The following is a 16301-nucleotide window of genomic DNA, read 5'->3' as shown; positions in this document are numbered from 1 at the left end:
TTTAACTTCTTGGAATTTGGGTACTGGGACTACTCTCTGATCATTACGACGAACCAGCAGGACGGACCGTCGTGGCTATGACGGTCCGTCATGGACTTCCGTAATCCCACACTAGGTCAGACTTCCCCATCTTCCTTCAGCAGCTTCTCTCCTCACTACGATGCCACCTACGGACCGTCACAGACTCGACGGACCGTCATAAGCTCCGTAGGTGGTCTCTTCTGCATTTCTCACTCAAAAACTTCCGCGTTCATCTTTGAACAGATTTCCTGCAAATAAGGAGAAACTTACATAAAAATCAATACAAAAAGGCTTTTGGACACACACTAAACTTAAGGAAAAAGCATTAAAAATACCGTGAAACCACGGTACATCATGTACTACCTTAAAAGCATGAATTCCCAAACTTGAATGGTGAATTACAATAATATACTCAATTGAAAATACTCAATTTATTATATTTATTAATTTATTTATAAAAAAAGTAGATCCCTTTTCACATTAAAGAATTGTGATGTTTTCATAAAATTTTGACTTTTTTGACGGTGTGACATTTTCGATGAGTTGTGACTTTTTCGAAGGGTTGTGATTTTTCCGAAGGATTTTGACTTTTCCAAAGGGTTGTACCTTTTACGATGAGCTGTGACTTCTCCAAAGCATTGTGACTTTTTCGAAAGGTTGTAACTTTTTTGATTAGACACATTAACACCTATTCATACTACTATTTGATAGCTATAAATAAAGTAGTTTACTCTCACTTTGAAACTACAATTTTTTTGTTGTGCCCACTCTTCTTCTTCTTATAAAAATATCAAGGGTTATTTGCAACAGTTGATTAAGTTCAAAATTCAACGAAATTCGAGATACCTCATAAAAAGAGTTGGTGAAGAAATTGTAGTAAATCGTGAATCATTTCACTCTCATATTTTTTCTTTTGATTTTCATGAGTTAACAGTGACAAAAAGTTGTGTGAAAGACTAATATGAAAACAATCATGTGTTTTGGCTGAGATATTTGTTTTTTTTTTAATTTTTTATTCTTTTACCCTAAGTAAAAGTTCCTTTCTAATTTTGCGAAAACAATGGGCATCAACGTCGTCTGTTGAATTATTAATTTTGACATTCAATCCACTAATTTTAAAAATAGATTTTTACTTTTACTTATAATATGATGATATAATCATCATATTAAATTTTTAATATATATTTAAGAAAAATTGAACGAAGAAAGTAAAGTGTTGGTGGCAAGATATTTCGATCAAATGAAACAGTATATTGATATAGCATGAACATATATTCCTTCTTCATTGACTATGCATTTTTCCGTATATTTTTTTTATTTTTTTTATATATATATTAAGTATGAGTACAAAAAAATTTTAAGTATGAGTTTCCTGTTATTTTCTATTCATTGTAATTTAAGAAATTATAATGTCACAAGATGCACTCCTTGCTAGCTATATAAAAATAGATAAGAAAATAGTGATTGGTCATAAAATAATATTAAAGATTCTATAGATAACACTTAAAATTGGATTCATCAATTAATTTTTATATAATGATACAACTTCTATAAGATATTAGATATTTTCATTAGACAACAACTATATGATATGCATGCAGTAAAAAAGGAGAAGACTACAATTCTACAAAAATAAGGTAGAAACTTAAACAAATGAAATGTTTTTCAACAAAGGTTATGTTGTTTATATATTGCCTCACTATGAATCTATGATACTCTTACTTAAGTATTAATTCAGTACTTATATATAGTAAAATATAGATTATGCATAAAAATAAAATATTGAAATATTTATGGTAATCCTTATTAGTATCATGCATATACTAAATTTATGTATGAATATTTAAGAGAAAAGTCGTACTTAATTGGAGTCTATCATTTATGTTAATAACCTCAACAGGAAAGACTATTGGTAACATTTTTTGTATGAATTTTTTTAAAAATTTTGTCGATTAGATATGTTTATAGTATTGACTTCAGTAAAATTAATAATTCTAAAGAAATGCCACTTTCTCTCCACATTTAAACTTTAAATTTATTTTGATCTTATAATACAGATTACTCAATATCTACTAATCATTTCAAAGATATTTTCCTATGTCCCATTCTTTCAATCATACATAGATCCCTACACTTATTCATTTTTTCCCTTAAGGTACCTCAAATACGCCTTCAGGAACCTCAAACATGCCATTTTCACACACACACACACACACACGCACACGCACACGCAGACACACACGCGCGCGCGCACACGCACGCACGCGCACACACACACATATATAAAAGATATTTGATTGTCAAAACAACAAAAGGTAAGCTAATTAAAGCGAGATGCCATATATTCAAGATATTTTTTCTCCATATGAAATAAAATATTTAAACACTCCAATTCATAATTATATTAATTTCAAGGAATTCAATATGAAACAAATTATGTATATGGAATAAACTACATGAATCATTAATTGCAACGTAAACATAAAATTTAATTATATTACACGAAATCTTTTCTTTCCTTTTTCTTGTTCCCCTTTATTATTTTCCATTTTCGATCTTCTCCTATCACTCTAGTTTTTATATATTGCTTACTCCAATCTATCATTAACTTTTATATATCTCCTTCTAGTTTTATGAAAAATCTCTCATTTTCAATTTTCTCTCTAAATTACTTCATCATTTTCTGCTACAATGAAAATTGATAAAGAATATAGAAACAAGTTACAAAATATATTAAATTATTTGTGACTTTAGTATATAATATTTACAAGTGTTTTGATTCTCGTGAAACTCGATTGATCACTTAATCACACAGATGCCACGATCCATACTATCGTGGTTGACATTCACACAAACCCTCCGGTGGAAAAATCATAACTAATAACCAGCCAACCTCAACTAAGAATTTAAAGATACAAAAGCATGTTTAAATGCTTAAGGGAAAAGAAATAGAGTTACCCTAAACTCTGAAAGTCTAACAAAACAAATGCATAAATAACACCTAGAACTTGAAAGTCAATATACCAAAACATCTAAGGTTCAACTATAATCCTAAACAAGAAGGAGTAGAACCCTACACAAACATACGAATAACTAATTTAGAAAGACTAAGCTCGAAATGTGGACATAAGCAAAAAAGAACTCACGACAGTCCAAAAGACTAATTCACTCTTGAATTCGATGACAATCAGTGATCTTCTAAACCCGCTTGAAGATGCCCGATACTCAACAAGAAAGAGCAAGTGTACTATTAATACACAAACATTGTGTACTGGTAGCATCACACGGGTATCCCACTAAGTACAACATACATATGTCATTATAACAATATAATGACATGTATATGTTAGGTAGTGGAGCCTGATTAATTTTAGGTTTTCCTATTTATTCTCTATTTTAGGCTTTCCTATTTATTCTCTATTTTAGGTTTTCCTATTTATTCTCTGTAACCAAAAACACTCTGATTTATAATATAAATATACCTCACCGCCGTGGAAGTTTACTCACGGGGTGTTACCACGAAATATTGGGTTTTTCTCTTTCTCTCTCTAGATCTCTCATCTCTTTCTCTTGAAAGTTCTTGTGTTCTTCATTCATCTAGTGTGTGTGCGTGAATTCGATCTTAACAACTGGTATCAGAGCTAAGGAGATTCAACATGATCACAAAAGATGGATAGTTCGAAGCTTGGAATCGAGAAGTTTGATGGATCCGATTTCAGAATCTGGAAGATGCAGATCGAAGATTATCTGTACCAGAAAGATCTTCACGAACCGTTGACCGGGGTGAAGCCGGAATCCATGACGGAGGAGAAGTGGAAACTCAAGGATCGCCAGGCTCTAGGGTTGATCCGGTTGACTTTGTCAAGAAACGTGGCGTTCAACATCGTGAAGGAGAAGACTACGTCCGGTCTGTTGAAGGCACTGTCAAACATGTATGAAAAACCATCGGCTATGAACAAGGTATATTTGATGTGTAGATTGTTTAATATACAGATGTCTGAGAATGGATCCGTTTCTGATCATATAAACGAGTTAAATATGATTGTGAGTCAACTCAATTCTGTGGATATTAATTTCGAAGATGAAATTAAGGCGTTGATTTTGATGTCATCTCTGCCCGAGTCTTGGGATACTGTTGTTGCTGCGATTAGCAGTTCCCGTGGATCTGAGAAACTGAAGTTTGATGAAATCCGTGATGTTGTTCTTAGCGAAAGTATTCGCAAACGAGAAGTGGGAGATTCATCGGGCAGTGCTCTCAGCGTTGATCGAAGGGGGAGAAGTAAGACGAAAGGCCAAAATCAACATGGTCGATCAAAATCAAAGAATCGAGGAAAATCCCTGAACAGATCAAACGTGACTTGTTGGAACTGTGGAGAAAAAGGGCACTTTCGGACGAACTGTACAAAGCCAAAGAAAAAACATAATCAGAAATTTGGAGATGACAATGAGTCTGTAGATTCAGCAGAGGACATTGGGGATGCTCTAATCCTTAGTGTGAACAGCCCGGTTGAATCATGGATTTTGGATTCTGGTGCATCTTTCCATTCGTCTCCAAGCAAGGAGTTGTTCCAAAATTTCAAATCTGGAAATTTTGGAAAAGTATATCTTGCTGACAATAAAGCCTTAGAGATTGAAGGAAAGGGGGATGTTTGCATAAAGACCACCTCGGGAAACCAGTGGACATTGGAGGATGTCAGATATATTCCTGGGATCAAGAAAAATCTGATCTCTGTTGGTCAGTTGGATAGCACGGGATATGCAGCAGAGTTTGGGAAAGGTTCGTGGAAGATCGTGAAAGGTGCTATGGTAGTAGCTCGTGGCACCAAATCTGGAACCTTGTACACCACTGCAGGGTGTATAAACATGGCCGCTGTTGCTGAAGGTGCTTCCGGTTCATGTCTGTGGCACAACAGACTTGGACACATGAGTGCTAAAGGAATGAAGATGCTGGTTGCAAAAGGAGCATTAGAGGGTCTGAAGTCTGTTGATATGGGTCTTTGCGAGAGTTGTGTTATGGGCAAACAGAAAAGAGTAAGCTTCACAAAGACTCCTAGAGAGCCAAAGAAAGTGCGGTTGGAAATGGTCCATACAGATGTTTGGGGACCATCTCCAGTATCATCACTTGGAGGATCCAGATTCTATGTTACCTTCATTGATGATTTCAGCAGGAAGGTATGGGTTTACTTCTTGAAGCATAAGTCAGATGTGTTTGCAACTTTCAAGAAGTGGAAAGCTGAAGTTGAGAATCAGACCGGTTTGAAAGTCAAATGCCTAAGGTCTGACAATGGAGGAGAGTATGACAAATCAGAGTTCAAGGCATTCTGTGCAGCTGAGGGAATCAGATTGATGAGAACAGTTCCTGGTAAGGCAAGGCAGAATGGAATTGCTGAGAGGATGAACAGAACATTGAATGAGCGTGCAAGGAGTATGAGGATACACTGTGGGCTGCCCAAAACACTTTGGGCGGATGCTGTGAGCACAGCTGCATACTTGATCAACAGGGGACCATCAGTTCCTTTAGGGTTCAAGATTCTAGAGGAGGTGTGGACAGGAAAAGAACTCAAGTACTCACACTTGAGGACTTTTGGTTGCACTGCTTATGTTCATGTTGATCCAGAAAAGAGAGACAAGCTTGATGCCAAGGCTGTGAAGTGTTACTTCATAGGCTATGGTTCTGATTTGTTTGGTTACAGGTTTTGGGATGACAAGAACAGAAAAATCCTGAGACATTGTGACGTGACATTTGATGAGTCTGTCCTGTACAAGGACAGAGAGCAGAAGGTTCTAGAGATTACAAAGCAAGTGGGAGTTGAGGTTGAGTTGGAGAAGAGTAACCCCAGAGATGTCGAAGCAGATACTCAACCAACTCCTACTGAAGAATCTGAAGTGGAGCAAGTTACACCTGAGCAGGTGTTAAGGAGATCATCCAGATCCATCAGGGCACCAGATAGGTATTCACCTTCATTACACTATCTATTGCTGACTGATGAGGGGGAACCAGAGTCTTTTGATGAGGCCCTACAGGTGGAGGATTCGATCAAGTGGGAGCAAGCCATGGATGATGAGATGAGGTCACTTGAGAAGAACGACACATGGGTGTTGACTGAGTTACCTGCAGGGAAGAGAGCTTTGCTGAACAAGTGGGTGTTCAGAATCAAGACTGAACCAGATGGCAAAAGAAGGTTCAAGGCTCGTTTAGTGGTTAAAGGATATTCACAAAGGAAAGGTATTGATTATGCTGAAATATTTTCTCCTGTTGTGAAGTTAACCTCTATTCGAATTCTGTTGAGTATTGTTGCATCGGAGAATTTGCATCTAGAGCAAATGGATGTAAAAACACCGTTTTTACATGGAGATCTGGACAAAGAGATCTATATGCAGCAACCGGAAGGATTTGTGGTTCCAGGCAAGGAACACATGGTGTGCAAGCTCACCAGGAGCTTGTATGGACTAAAGCAAGCACCAAGGCAGTGGTACAAGAAGTTTGACTCCTTCATGACCAAGAGTGGATTCTGCAAAGCTGAAAAGGATCCTTGTTGTTACTTCAAGAAATACACTGATTCATATGTCTTTCTACTCTTGTATGTGGATGATATGTTGATTGCAGGATCTAGTATGAGGGAGATTAACAATCTGAAGACAAGGTTGTCTGCAGCGTTTGAGATGAAAGATTTGGGTCCAGCAAAGCAGATTTTGGGGATGAAGATTTCTCGGGATAGATCTGCTGGCACTTTAAATCTATCTCAGGAGTTGTACATTGAGAAGGTGCTGAGCAGATTCAGGGTTAATGATGCTAAACCCAGGACTACTCCATTGGCAAATCACTTTAAATTGTCAAAGGAGCAGTCACCCAAGACTGCCGAGGAGCGTGATCACATGGCACTTGTTCCATATGCTTCAGCAGTTGGTAGTTTGATGTATGCTATGGTCTGCACTAGACCTGATATAGCACATGCAGTGGGAGTTGTTAGCAGGTACATGGCGAACCCTGGGAAAGAGCATTGGGAAGCTGTGAAGTGGCTTCTGAGATATCTGAGAGGTACATCCAGTACTTCACTTTCTTTTGGCAAAAGGCAAGGTGACTCTAAAGGGTTTTGTGGATGCTGATCTTGGTGGGGATGTTGACTCGAGCAAGAGTACATCCGGGTACATTTACACCATAGGTGGTACAGCAGTGAGTTGGATGTCCAGGCTTCAGAATTGTGTTTCTCTTTCATCTACTGAAGCTGAGTATGTGGCAATAGCTGAAGCATGGAAAGAGATGATATGGCTGGCAGATTATCTTGAGGAATTGGGCAAGAAGCAGAGCGAGAAGATTCTTTACTCAGATAGCCAGAGTGTCATACAGTTGGTGAAAAATCCAGTCTATCATTCGAAGACAAAGCACATCAGAAGGCGATACCATTTCACTCGCAGGGCAGTAGAGGATGGTGATATGTGCTTGGAGAAGATAGAGGGTGCAAAGAACCCGGCAGACATGTTGACGAAATGTATTGATGTTGGGAAACTGAGATTATGTAAAACCTCGGTTGGTCTTCTGTAGTTGTTGCTACAGATGTTACGGTGTGGTAAAGATGCTGATGATGAAGAGATTTTTTTTTTTGAGAATGTATTTTTTGGATGACTGAGTCAGTCTCCAAGTGGGAGAATTGTTAGGTAGTGGAGCCTGATTAATTTTAGGTTTTCCTATTTATTCTCTATTTTAGGCTTTCCTATTTATTCTCTATTTTAGGTTTTCCTATTTATTCTCTGTAACCAAAAATACTCTGATTTATAATATAAATATACCTCACCGCCGTGGAAGTTTACTCACGGGGTGTTACCACGAAATATTGGGTTTTTCTCTTTCTCTCTCTAGATCTCTCATCTCTTTCTCTTGAAAGTTCTTGTGTTCTTCATTCATCTAGTGTGTGTGCGTGAATTCGATCCTAACAGTATACACCGTACATATACATATCAATATCTTTAACAAACAACGACAATCTCAAAATTCTAAAGATATACAGTTATGTCAAGTCAATGATCCTCTCATGGAACCTACATCTAAACTGTTACTATACCGATACGTGGTACTCGATCCAATGTTTATTTCGGAACGTGGAAGTCGATCTCATGTTTACGTCGAAACGTGGCAACCCATCTCAATTTATGCGCTGGAATGCAACACTGATCCATTCAACAAGTCACAATCACAATAACAATCATAAGTATATTCTCAAAATCATACAATCAAGTCGTGATTCATGGTACTTATCATTCATCTATCCTCATTTAAAATCAGTGTGATCAATAATTCAACATGTGCATACATACATGTATAATGATGAAGCAAGAACAAACATACATCACACAACATGAAATCACAACCATCACCTAGCTCAAACAAAACTTGAATCCCCTAAGAAACTTGATTCTTCTCTTTCCGGAGGCTTTACTCTTGTTTTTGGTCTACAAACAATCATAATAACATGAAAATCAAAACGCATTGTCTAATTACTCGGATTAAAGTTAACCCTATCAACCCTAGATCAAATCCATGGTCCAAATATAGAAATTAGGGCTTTTCACACTATCCAAATAGTTCTGAAATCCTTCCCCAACAATAATCACCCAAGAAACTAAGTTCTACGGATCGAAAAAAGGATTCGAGAAGTGAAAACCTTATCTTTAGCCTCAAGAATGGTGGAAAACAGTCAAGAAACCACCTGGGTCGTTGCTTGGCTGTCAAATTCTAAAAATTTGGAATCAAATGTTTTTGGGGTTTATTTCAAATTTAATTCGCGACTGTTCTGCCACAATAGTACTCAACTCGCTACAGCGGCCCTGCCCTAGTAGGAAAATCTCACCTTAGCGGCTTGCACGGAAACAATGAGCACATTTAAGAATTATAAGCCCCTATAAAATAAACCTTTATTCCATGATATTTAGAAAATACCCTTTCACGCTAAGATCGATTCTGAGAGTTCTACTCACCTAAAATTCAGTTCCGTAAAGTCGTACGAGTTTCCTAATGTGTTAGAGCTATATTTATATGATCAAGATCATATTTAGATAACGAAAGTTTTACAATATTTCCTTACACCTCAATATTTCGTCCAAATCTGAACTAGGATGGAAATCCTAAATTACTCCGAAAAGTTTTGCGGCCCAAAATTTTTCCCCATTGGATTTTCTATAACGATGGGAGTCAGTTTTTACAATAGATACAAATTTACCCTTCATTCGTCACAAAGTTATAAACTTAGGAAAAGTAGGCCAAAGAAAGAATGGAGTAGTAGCTTCATCGGTGAACAACTAGGGATACTTATCTTGCATATCCTTGTCGGTTTCCCAGGTAGCTTCCTCAACTAGACAATGTGTCCATTAAACCTTCATGAACTTAATCTCCTAGGTCCTCATATTCCAGACATCTCGATCAAGAATTGCAATCGGTTCCTCTTCACATTGGAGGTCTTTGTCTAACATAACTGAGTCCCATTTTACTATGTAATCCCCATCACCATGATATCTTTTTAGCATTAAAACATGAATACTTGATGGACTCCGATTTAGGAGGTAAAACCAATCTATATGCCATTGGACCTACATATTTGAGAACCTCAATGGGACCAATGTATCATAGACTTATCTGCCCTTCTTGCCAAATCTCATCACTCCTTTCATGGGTGATATCTTAAGAAGAACATTCTCAACCATCTCAAATGTCATAATTCTTACCTTATGGTCTGCATATTTTTCTGTCTACTCTACGCTGCTAAAAGCATAGCTTGGATGCTCGTTACCTTTCTTGAGCATTCTTCACTAAATCCACCCCTAAAGATTTCACATCTCCATCCTTGGACTATCTTGATCTACATCCCCTCCCACGAAGTGCCTCAAATAATGTCATATCTATGCTAGAGTGATGACTATTATCATACACAAAGGTAAGAACTTATCCCAATACCCTCCAAAATCAATCACACATGCCCTAAACATGTCTTCTAACACTTGAATAATCTTCTCTGACTGGCCGTCCGTATGTGGATGAAAAGTTGTACTAAAAGTTAGTTGTGTGCCCAGTTCCTTATGTAACTTCCTTCAAAACATGGAGGTGAACTGCGTAACAGAGTCTGAGATGATAGAAGTGGCACCCCATGCAACCTCACTATCTTTCTAACATAAACCTTAGCCAACTGCTGAGCATTATATTCTATTCTGATCGGAATAAAATGGGATAATTTAGTCAATATGTCAACCACTACCCAAAAAAAGTCAAACATCCCCAAAGTCTTGGGAAGACCAACCGTAAAATCCAATCCTATCCTTTCCCACTTCCATTCCGGAATTGGCATACTCTAGAATAGCCTGCAGACCTTTGTAAACCTTAGACACAAAGTCTTGGGAAGACTCATATTTTACTTGTTGGTTATTGTAACCCTTAGACACAAACTCTAATATATTTATCCATACAAGGCCACCATAAAGTTGCTTCAAAACTCGGTACATCTTTGTCACACCTGTATGACTAAAAATACCGCGAACAATGTGATTTTTCCAACAATTTCTGAATCAAGTCATCAACTCGAGGAACACAAATCCTATCTTAAAACTGAGAAATCCTTCCACATCCAAAGTGATATGTTATGTGTTACCAATCACAAACTTCTTTCTAAGATCACTCATTGTAACGCCGCGAAAACAAGTAAGTTGAACTAGAGAGTTCTAGAGCCTTTTGTAAGAGTTTTGGAGTGCGGTATGAGGATTAAAAGTTGTAAAAATGATTACCGTACTTAGAATAAGGGTTTAAGGGTTAGGGAGTCACAGTAATAACCCCTCCTGATATACCGTGGTTTCACGGTATAATTAATACTTTTTCCTTAAGTTTAGTGTGTCCGAAAGTCTTTTTGTGCTAGTTTTTATATGAGTTTCTCTTTGTTTTGCAGGAAATCTGTCCAAAGTTGAATGCGGAGATTTTGAGCGAAGAAATGCAGAAGAGGCCACCTACGGAGCTGATGACGGTCCGTCGTGCTTGTGACGGTCCGTAGGTGGCAGCGTAGAGAAGCTGCTGAAGGAAGATGGGGAAGTCTGACCAAGTGTGGGGTTACGTAGCTTGTGATGGTCCGTCGTGGCTATGACGGTCCGTCCTTCAGGTTCGTCAGGAAGTTCAGAGAAGTGATCCCTGTACCCAGATTCCAAGAGTTGAAGTGTTCTGAAACGAAGACCCTCGACGGACCGTTGTGCCTATGACGGTCCGTCATACTTGCCGTTGAGGGGAATGAAGAGAGCAGCAAAAGAAATTGCCAAGTATGGGAAGACGGAGTCCATGACGGTCCCTCGTGACCACGACGGTCCGTCGCGAGGTCCGTCGACCCAGCCGCGTTTTGGCAGATTTCCAGCAATTAGAATTCTTGTTTAATTAGGTTTTTGTTTTTTATAAATAGTTCGAAAAACCTCGTTTTTGAGGTTAGACACCTGATAGTTAGACTCTTAGATTGTTGAAACTCCGTATTCGTAAACATTGTATTGTGAGATTCTCGATAATCATTAGACTTTTCGTGAGATTATTGATTACTTTGAGAATTCTTGCAAGTGATTTTTGGTGATTAATCAAGCAATCTTTTGGACTTTATTCTTTCTCATTGAAGTAAGTACATGAATTCTTATTTAATATATTTGAATATTGTGTTTATGGCTATGAGTAACTAAACTCCATAACTAGGGTTGTGGGAACCATAGGCAAATAATGAGATAAACCCTAGCTAAAATAACAATTCTAGAATAGTGTCTTGCATGTATTAATAATTCTTTCGCTTAGAAGTCTTTTTAACGGATGATCAACGTTAGAACTCGCCTTAATGCTACTTGCCGGACCAAGGAGGTAGATAATAGGAAAAGAATTATTAACATAGATTTAGTGTATACTATCTAATAGGCTAGTATTGATTGGTACGAGGTAATAACTGAGTCAAATATCGAATGCGATGCTTAATATGAGGTAAAGATAAGGGTTAGGAAAGCAACACACGTAGCCGGACCAAGGTGCGGAGTGAGATTTTCTAGATGCCGGACCAAGGATTTAGAAATACATAACTTATCACTTTGCATGCAAGATACTAGGAAAGAATTGTTATAGTTAGAATTATCAAGTTATGAACCTGTGGGGAACACGTAAACCCTAGTTACTTTGATTAATTGATTAAACTCCAACTTTCAAAGCTGTTAAGTGTCTCTTTCAATTTCGTTAGTTATTTTCACTCATTTAGAAATAGAAACCCCCCTTTTATTGTTTTTACTTTCCAAGGAAGTCATTGACCAAACAATAGTAATAACAAGTTGAAGTTAAGTCTAGACTATTTTCCTCGTGGGAACGATCCCAACCTCACTAGTTGGGTTATTTACTTGACACGACCGCTTTACTTCTTATTTGAGAAGTAAGTTTGAGCGTATCATATTTTGGCGCCGCTGCCGGGGAAAGTAGCTTTTAGATTAACTTAAACTTATTACTATAGTTTAGTTGATATTTTCTTGATTTTACTTTGTTTTATTGTTTTTGATTTCTGCAGAACCAACCTCCTTGTATGCCAAATACACGGAGAGGAAGAGAACCCTTGTTTCCCTACGATCACGAATTAGAGCGTACACTACGCAATATGAATCAAAACTTGGGAATTAATGATGATGATCCAAACCAGAACATCCCAGCTCCGGTTGATGTTCATGGTCAGTTGTTACCCGATGCTCCGGGTGAACACCAATAGAGGGGACAAAATCCCGCTCCACGGCCCCAAGAATACTACAGAGGCTATGACAATATAGCAGATTCCGATGGGCCACTTGTCTTGCCCCCTCTACCACCAGGCCACACCTTTGTGGTAACTAGTAGCCTGATGCAAATGCTCACTGCCAGAGGTTTGTTTTCAGGGCTACCTTCTGAGGATCCACATGCCCATATAGCTAAGGTAAGGGCAGTGTGTAAAAGTTGTGTAGGGAGGCCTGATTTGGATTTAGATGTAATAGGTCTCAGAGTGTTTCCTCTCTCACTGACGGGAGAGGCTGCTATGTGGTTCACTGAGCTCCCATACAACTCAATCTTCACTTGGAACCAACTAAGGGATGTCTTCTTAGCACGCTACTATCCGGTCTCAAAGAAACTAAACCACAAAGACAGAGTGAATAACTTTGTGGCACTACCAGGAGAGTCAGTTAGTAGTTCTTGGGATAGATTCACCTCATTCTTGAGAAGTGTTCCAAATCACCGTATAGATGATGAGTCACTGAAGGAATACTTCTATCGGGGACAGGATGATAACAAAAAAGCGGTGTTGGACACTATAGCAGGTGGATCTTATGGAGAATGCCTTTATGCTGAGATCGCCGAAAAATTAGAGAAAATCTCCCGGAATAACAAAGCTTGGAGTACTAGGAAGTCTGATACAGGGAGAAACACCTTCGCAGTGCAGTCCACTCACAACCCAGCCACAGATGAGATTCGTGAAGAAATGGCTCAGATGAGAACTGAGCTTGGGTTGGTACTAAAACATGTCACTGGGGGTGCAGAAAAGATTAATGCAGTCAACTACTTGGCTAAACCACTACCCCCTAACGATGAATGTTACTATGCGGAGGACACTTATGCAGTAAATGAACAGATGGGGGGTTTCCGACCAAGCGCCCAAGGCTCAAATCAGGATAATTGGCGCCAAGGTCAAGGGAACCAAGGTCGGAACTATGGTAACTACAACCGTGAGGGTCATTATGTCCGAGATGGAAACTACAACCGCGACAACAACTTCAACAGGGGTAACTATGGTAATAGAAACGACAGGAATGGACCCTATGTTCCTCCTCAAAATCGTGAAGTTACTCCTAGGGATGGTGGAGGTAGTATGGCGCGAGTTGAGGATATGTTGCATAAAATGATGAGGAGGTTCGATGCTAGTGATGAGCACATTAAAGAGTTGAGGAATGATTTAGCGGGTATTGGGCAAAAAGTTGATACCCATGCAATATCGATTAAGCAACTTGAGTTACAATTGGCCCAATTATCTGCAACTGTGAACACACGGCAACCGGGCACTCTTCCTAGCAACACTGTCCAAAATCCGAAAAATGATGGACATTGTATGGCAATTACTACTCGCGGTGGCAAGCAAACCATTGACCCACCTATGCCATCTGATGAGAAAAAGGTGACAAAAGAATCTGATAAAGTGGTAGAAGTTGATGCTGACTTAGAGGATAACACTGCAAAAGATGCTGAAGTGCCTAAAAAGGTAACTCCTATGCCTAGGCCACCACCCCCATTTCCTCAAAGATTATTGAAAAAGACCGAGGATGGCAAATATCGGCGTTTTATAACAATGTTGAAGCAACTTTCTATCAATGTCCCTTTGGTAGAAGCTTTAGAACAAATGCCCGGTTACGCCAAATTTATGAAAGATCTGGTCACAAAGAAAAGATCGGTCACTTTTGAGGATGATGATAGAATGCAGCATTGTAGTGCTATTGCTACAAGATCTCTGGTCCAAAAGAAAGAAGATCCGGGTGCGTTCACTATTCCTTGTACAATCGGGCTATTACATTTTGCGAAAGCATTATGTGATCTGGGGGCAAGCATAAATCTCATGCCCCTCTCGATTTACAAGAAGTTGGGTTTGGGTGACCCAAAGCCCACTGCGATGCGGCTACTGATGGCTGATCGAACAGTAAAACGACCTATAGGGATACTCCACGATGTGCTAGTAAAAGTGGAGTCATTCATATTTCCAGCAGATTTTGTTATTCTTGATTGCGAGGTCGATTTTGAAGTGCCCATTATTCTTGGGAGGCCATTCCTTGCTACGGGTAGAGCCTTAGTAGACATGGAAAAGGGGCAGATGAAATTTCGGTTGAACAATGAGGAAGTGACCTTTAATGTTTGTAGGTCCATGAGGCAGAGTGGTGAGCTCCAATCGGCATCTGCTATATCCTACAACATGGGTGAGACATCTGAGACACAAATAGAAGAACGTCTAGGTGTAGAAGCATTAGCGGCAGTAATAATGAACTTTGATAGTGATTGCATTGAAGAGTATGAGTCATTAGTTGCGGCTCTTAACCGAGGTGATGTTCGGTTTAAACCGAAGAAATTTGAGCTTGATATGAAGAATCGCGAATCCCCACCCGCGAAACCATCTATAGAGGAGGCTCCAAAATTAGAACTAAAAGCTCTCCCACCTCATCTCAAGTATGAATTCTTAGGAAATGGTGACACTTTGCCGGTAATCATTGCATCAGACCTGGATGATCAACAAGTTCAAAGTTTGGTGAAGGTACTAAAAAGGTTCAAAAGAGCTATTGGGTGGACTATTGCGGACATTATTGGGATCCCTCCTGGTATTTGCTCTCATAAAATCCAACTCATGCCTGATCATAAGCCGAGTATTGAGCACCAGAGACGCTTAAATCCTCCTATGCAAGAGGTCGTGAAGAAGGAAATCATTAAATGGTTGGATGCCGGAGTAATATACCCAATCGCCGATAGTAGTTGGGTATGCCCGGTTCAGTGTGTACCTAAGAAAGGGGGAATGACTGTGGTCCCCAACGAAAAAAATGAACTTGTTCCAATGAGACCGGTTACTGGTTGGAGGGTGTGTATGGATTACCGTAAACTAAACTCATGGACTGAAAAAGACCATTTTCCTATGCCCTTCATGGATCAGATGTTGGATAGACTTGCCGGAAAAGGGTGGTACTGTTTTCTTGATGGATATTCGGGGTATAATCAGATTTCTATTGCACCAGAAGATCAAGAGAAAACCACTTTCACTTGTCCATATGGGACTTTTGCGTTCAGAAGAATGCCGTTTGGGTTGTGCAATGCACCCGCAACATTTCAGAGATGTATGATGTCGATATTTTCTGACATGGTGGAGGATACTATAGAAGTCTTTATGGATGATTTTTCTGTGGTTGGTGATTCATTCGAGCGGTGTTTGACCAATTTATCTGAGGTCCTTAAGAGATGTGAAGACTGCAATTTAGTACTAAACTGGGAAAAGTGTCATTTCATGGTGAAAGAGGGTATTGTGTTGGGTCATCGCATTTCAGAAAAGGGCATAGAGGTTGATCGAGCTAAAGTCGAGGTAATAGAGAGACTTCCCCCACCGATCTCTGTGAAAGGTGTGAGAAGCTTTCTCGGGCATGCAGGTTTCCACCGGAGATTCATTAAAGACTTTTCAAAGATTGTACACACATTGTGCAAACTGCTGGAGAAAGATTGTAAATTTTGTTTTGATGAATCTTGTCTTAAGGCATTC

Source organism: Solanum pennellii, chromosome 10 (genome assembly GCF_001406875.1).
Source record: "Solanum pennellii chromosome 10, SPENNV200".
Classification (NCBI taxonomy): Eukaryota; Viridiplantae; Streptophyta; class Magnoliopsida; order Solanales; family Solanaceae; genus Solanum; species Solanum pennellii.
The sequence above is the reverse complement of the archived record's forward strand: the minus strand, read 5'-3'. Positions refer to the sequence as shown.